This window comes from Bos indicus, chromosome 15 (genome assembly GCF_029378745.1).
Source record: "Bos indicus isolate NIAB-ARS_2022 breed Sahiwal x Tharparkar chromosome 15, NIAB-ARS_B.indTharparkar_mat_pri_1.0, whole genome shotgun sequence".
NCBI classification, from domain to species: Eukaryota; Metazoa; Chordata; class Mammalia; order Artiodactyla; family Bovidae; genus Bos; species Bos indicus.
Window position 1 is genome coordinate 13569795 of NC_091774.1, and position 6389 is coordinate 13576183.

Here is a 6389-nt window from a genome sequence, read left to right on the forward strand (position 1 = left end):
ACTGGTTCCAAATAGGAAAAGGAGTTCGTCAAGGCTGTATATTGTCACCCTGTTTATTTAACTTATATGCAGAGTACATCATGAGAAACGCTGGACTGGAAGAAACACAAGCTGGAATCAAGATTGCCGGGAGAAATATCAATCACCTCAGATATGCAGATGACACCACCCTTATGGCAGAAAGTGAAGAGGAACTCAAAAGCCTCTTGATGAAAGTGAAAGTGGAGAGTGAAAAAGTTGGCTTAACGCTCAACATTCAGAAAACGAAGATCATAGAATCTGGTCCCACCACTTCATGGCAAATAGATGGGGAAACAGTGGAAACAGTGTCAGACTTTATTTTTCTGGGCTCCAAAATCACTACAGATGGTTTGCAGCCATGAAATTAAAAGATGCTTACTCCTTGGAAGGAAAGTTATGACCAACCTAAATAGCATATTAAAAAGCAGAGACATTACTTTGCCAACAAAGGTTCGTCTAGTCAAGGCTATGGTTTTTCCTGTGGTCATGTTTGTATGTGAGAGTTGGACTGTGAAGAAGGCTGAGCGCCGAAGAATTGGTGCTTTTGAACTGTGGTGTTGGAGAAGACTCTTGAGAGTCCCTTGGACTGCAAGGAGATCTAACCAGTCCATTCTGAAGGAGATCAGCCCTTGGATTTCTTTGGAAGGAATGATGCTAAAGCTGAAACTCCAGTACTTTGGCCACCTCCTGCGAAGAGTTGACTCATTGGAAAAGACTCTGATGCTGGGAGGGATTGGGGGCAGGAGGAGAAGGGGACGACAGAGGATGAGATGGCTGGATAGCATCACTGACTCGATGGACATGAGTTTGAGTGAATTCCGGGAGTTGGTGATGGACAGGGAGGCCTGGCGTGCTGGGATTCATGGGGTCGCAAAGAGTCGGACACGACTGAGCAACTGATCTGATCTGATCTGATCTGGTTATACTTAGGACACCCTCCAACTGGCCGCCGTTTGCAGTCCTTCAATGGATACCATGGCCATGCGGTGTCACATAGGAAGACCAGGTGTGTTTTCTTTAAGCCCTGGGGATCAAATCTATCCCAGTTTTTCAGGATACAGTTCAAAGGAGTGAGGCCGGAATTGTTAGCTCCCATCTGTAAGAGAAAAAAAGCGACCAGTGCCATTTTTCTACTGGAGGCATCCCTCCCTGCTCTAGATGTGGGTATAGACAGACGTTACACCAAAAGCTTTTCCTTCCTGGTCGGACTTAGTCTGTCACTTACCAACGCAGGTGCAGTCCGTGTCCCTCCTGGCTCTACCACTGAGATGGGGTGGGGATGTACCAGGGGTAGACTTGATAGCATCCCTACTTGACATTCAGCTCTTCACCTTTAACTTTGCTTGCCTCTGATGTCACCTGGGGTGAATCAGAGTAACCTTCCAGAATGCCTCCCAAGCTAAGACTACTAGGGGAAACATTCGTCACCTGCGTGCCTGTGCATGACCCTGAGTATTCCCTGACCACAATAAGACCGACACGAACATAAAACTGAGAAGTTCTTTCCAAGCATCACCACACCAGTATAATAGCCTCCTCTGATCCACTAAGCAGAAAAGGCAATGGCACCTCACTCCAGTACTCTTGCCTGGAGAATCCCATGGATGGAGGAGCCTGGTGGGCTGTAGTCCATGGGGTCGCTGGGAGTCGGACACGACTGAGAGACTTCCCTTTCACTTTTCACTTTCATTCATTGGAGAAGGAAATGGCAACCCACTCCAGTGTTCTTGCCTGGAGAATCCCAAGGACAGGGGAGCCTGGTGGGCTTCCGTCTCTGGGGTTGCTAAGAGCCGGCGTTACCAAAGGAAAAAAAAACCATTGCAGTCCCAGTCTGAGTAACCCTTTACCTCAGAGATGTTCTTGGAGCTAGAGCTTCATCTAGCTTCTGAACTTTGGATTCCTAGCAAGGCTAGGCGCTTTCTTGACTACCAATCCAAGTTTGGGACCTAAGCCACAGTACACAATAACAGTATAGATCACAAGTCCCTTGAAAGTCTATGACCTGATAGACTAGGTTAGTACTTGAATTCCCAAGGAGTTCTGAAATGGTCAAAGAGACTGAAAAGTTTGACTGAGAAAGGAGAGTTCGGTCCACACGCCTTGCCCATTTCTGATCGGTTCCCGAAGGAGACATTGGGTGCCTCTTGGCATTGGCAGGTCGGTATAACGCCCCGACAGGTTTCTGCCATAAGCCGTATGAAATCACTGTGGAACCACAGAGCAGGGCTCCTTACTTGCTTCACGCAGGACATGCCATTCATTCACACAAGTACATGGTAGAGTTAGTAAAGCACAGCAGAAAACGTGTTCGCTAAGAGAACAAAGAACTAAAGCTCCAAGCATCCTTACCTTGTCCTGAAGGATCCCAGACGAGCCCCCAAGAGGAAAGGTTGTTGTTGAATCACGCGAAGACACCGGGATTCTTGGCCCCCGGAGGAGAAGAATTCAATCCGGGGCCAAAGACGAAGCTTGATCGCTCAGAGCTTTTGTGTAATAAAGTTTTATTAAAGTGTTAAGGAGATAGAGAAAGCTTCTGACATAGGCATCAGAAGGGGGCAGAAAGAGTACCTGCTTGCTAGTGTTAACAATGAAGTTATATAATCCAAAGAATGTCTGGAGGTTGTAAAGGCCTCACCAGACCTACTCCCATAATTTACATTTTAAGATAACAGAATTAGCCAGAAGGTTTAATCCAGAGACTGTCCTCAGGCAGGATACATTATTGTTATATAATCCTAAGGAATGTAGAGAAGGAAAAAAAGTTTGTCCTTTCTTCCTCCTTGAGAATTTCAGACCCCTCTCTCCTTGGGGATCCCTAGACTCCTTACCAACCTTCCTAGGAACTAACTCTCTCAATATGTGACCACTGGGAAGACCATAGCCTTGACTATATAGACCTTTATTGGCAGAGTAATGTCTCTGCTTTTCAACACACTGTCTAGGTTTATCACAGATTTCCTGCCAAGAGGCAATCATCTTCTGATTTCATGGCTTCAATCAACATATGCAGTGATTTTAGAGGAATCACTACTTCCACATTTTCCCCTTCTATTTGCCATGAAATAATGGGGCTGGATGCCATGAACTTTGGTTTTTAATATTTAGTTTTAAGCTGTCTCTTCACTCTCCTCTTTCACCCCCATCAAAAGGTTTCTTTAGTTCCTGTTTGTTTTCTGCCATTTGAGTGGTATCATCCACATATCTGAGGTTATTGATGTTTCTCCTGCCTATCTTGATTCCATCTTGTAACTCATCCAGCCAGTATTTCTCATGATGTGTTCAGCATATAAGTTAAACAAACAGGACAACAGAGAGCCCTGTTGTACTCATTTTTCAATCTTGAACCAATCAGTTGCTCCATACAAGGTTCAGGTGTCTTGACCTACCTACTTACAGATTTCTCAGGAGACATGTAAGATGGCCTGGTATTCCCATCTCTTTAAGAGCTTTCCACAGTTTGTTATGATCCATACAGTCAAGGCTTTAGTGTAGTCGATCAAACAGAGATAGATGTTTTTCTGGAATCCCCTTGTTTTCTCTATGATCCACCAAATGCTGGCAATTTGATCTCTGGTCCCTCTGCCTTTCTAAATCCAGCTTGAACATCAGAAAGTTCTTGGTTCCAATAATGCTGGAGCCTGGCATGTAAGAATCGAAACATGACCTTACTAGCATGGAAGATGAGTGCAATTATCCAATGGTTTGAACATTCTTTAGTACTTCCCTTCTTGGGTATTGGGATGCTGATTGACTTTTTCCAGTCCTGTGGAAAGAAGCTAATTAATGCAACTCAAACATTTTATTAATTCAGGGCAAATAAAACCACAGAATAACCAACTCAAATATTTCTTAGCATTATGTATGCTTTTAAACAGTTGTTACTGATTTAAACACTTTAAACTTTTGGACACAAGTATGAATTCACAAAATGACATGTATTTTTCTACATATAAGGAGCTTGACCTATGTGTTACATTTACCCAACTTCTCTATGAATGCTAAGTTCCAGTTGAAATTGTGGGGCAAGGACACATTAAAACCATATCTTTATAGCCTATATATACCCTTCACAATCCATTAAATGATTAAGATTACTTCCATGTCAAATAAACAGAAAATAAGTCATAAAAAAAAATACTCTCTGTTCTTGAACATGCCTCACACTATCATTATTAATTAACAAATTTAAAAGCAACCTCAAAATGCAGATCAGCTAAACAGATATGCTTCTTTTATTCTTCCTCCAAATTATATTTTAATGAAATATGTGTTTTTATTTTCTATTCAGTTAAATACTACAAGGAAAAAATATCTTCGTCTTCATCATCCCTACATTATTTAGTACATTGTTCAGTCATAAATGTTTAATATAAATATTTCTGCCAATTGGTTGCTCTTAAGCAATACTTGGGAGATTGAAATGAATAGAGGCTTTTTTTTTTTTTTTTTTTTTTTTTTAATGCTTTTTGTTATACTCCGATGACAGACAAGATTGAGGAGATGCCACTGCTAACTTTATGAGCATCAAAAGATGGTCACAGTAGCAATGGCAACTTGAGTCATTGTTTCCTTGTCTGGTCACCAGCTTTGTGATATCAAAAAGAACTGGGTGTCAGTGGCAACCAGACTCCCCTTTCCAGTGATCAGGAAGTTGCAGTAATGGCTATCAGCAACTATTATCCTAACTTGGAATCTTAATTATACAGCTTTTCATTTCAGTATTTCTAGTGTCAGCCTTCTGATTCTCTACCTTCCTGATAGGGACAAAAAGATTAGCTTCTCTGATGTCTCAGTTCTGTGGTGTTACGATGGTCATTCCTGAAGTTGTTGAGTGTATCACTGATTTGCTTCTTTTTTTTTACTTGTATTCCATTGTGTGAATGAACCATGGTCTAAAATTTTACTCATTGAAGAACTTCTGGGTTGCTTCTAATTTGGGAATATCACAGATAAGGCAATTATGAACATTCATGTGCAGGTGTTTGTATAAGCATAAATTTTCATTTATCTGAAATAAATTGCCTGAGAATGCAATTACATGATTACATAGTAATTGCATGCTTAGTTTTATGATAGAATGTTAATTCTACATCCCCATGCAATGTATAAGTGATCTAGTTTCTCTGCATTTTCTCCAATATATTTGATATTATCACTATTTTTTTTAAGCCACTCTGATAGTTAAGTTGTGATATCTCTCATTATGGTTTTAATTTTTATTTCCCTAAGGGCTTCCCAGGTGGTGCAGTGGTAAGGAATTCACCTGCCAATGCAGGAGATGCAAAATCCGTGGGTTCAATCCCTAGGTTGGCAAGATACCCTGGCGTAGGAAATAGCAACCCCCTCCAGTATTCTTGCCTGGAAAATTCCACGGACAGAAGAGCCTGGCAGTTGGGCTACAACCCACAGGGTTGCAAACAGTCAGACATAACTAAACACACACACACAAGGGCTAGTGATGTGGAACAGCTTTTAACATGCTTATTTTCATGATATCCTCCTCTGCGAAATGTATGTTTATATCTTTTACTAAATTTCTAATTGGATTTTTTTTCTTTTCATCTGTTGAGATTTGAGGGGTTTTAGGTATCTGCAACACAATCATTTATCAGGTTGTGGTATGCAAGTTTTTCTCTCAAATTGTAGCTGGTCTTTTCATCTTCTTCATTGTCTTCATCTTCATCATTCTTCATTCTTTATCAGGGCAAAACTTTTACTTTTGATGGGACAAATTTACATATAACTTTTCATTTTTGGATCATGATTTTGGTATTCAAGTCATCAAACTTGCTAGCCCAAATCCCCAATTTTTTTCCATAGTTTTCTTATAAAAGTTTCATAGGTTAATATTCTATATTTAACTGCATGATCTATTTTGAGTTAATTTTTGTGCACTGTGTGAAATTGAGGTCGATATTTTTTTTTGTTTTGTTTTGTTTTGTTTTTTGCTTGTTTCTCTTTGAAATAGCTAGAATTTATAGGGCTAGGTTGAATTCCACGAGTGAGGTAGTAACTAGATATCTTTGCCTTTTTCCTACTAGTAGAAAGAATTCAATCTTTAACCATTAAAGATGACGCTTGCTATAGAGTGTTTTGTATTGTTTGTAGATACATTATCAAGTTAAGATAATTCCCCTCTATTTTTATAATTATAATTTTGTCTTTTTTTTTTCTCTTTTGGATACTGTCTTTGTTTAGTTTGAGTATCAGGCTAACACTGGCTTCATACAATAAAGTCAGAACTAATCTCTGCTCTTCTATCCACTGAAAAAGAGTGTATAAAATTGAAATTAATTCTTCTTTACTAGCACTTTGGTAAAAATTTTCAGTGAGGAAGTCTAGGCCTAAGGATATACATGTGTGTGAAT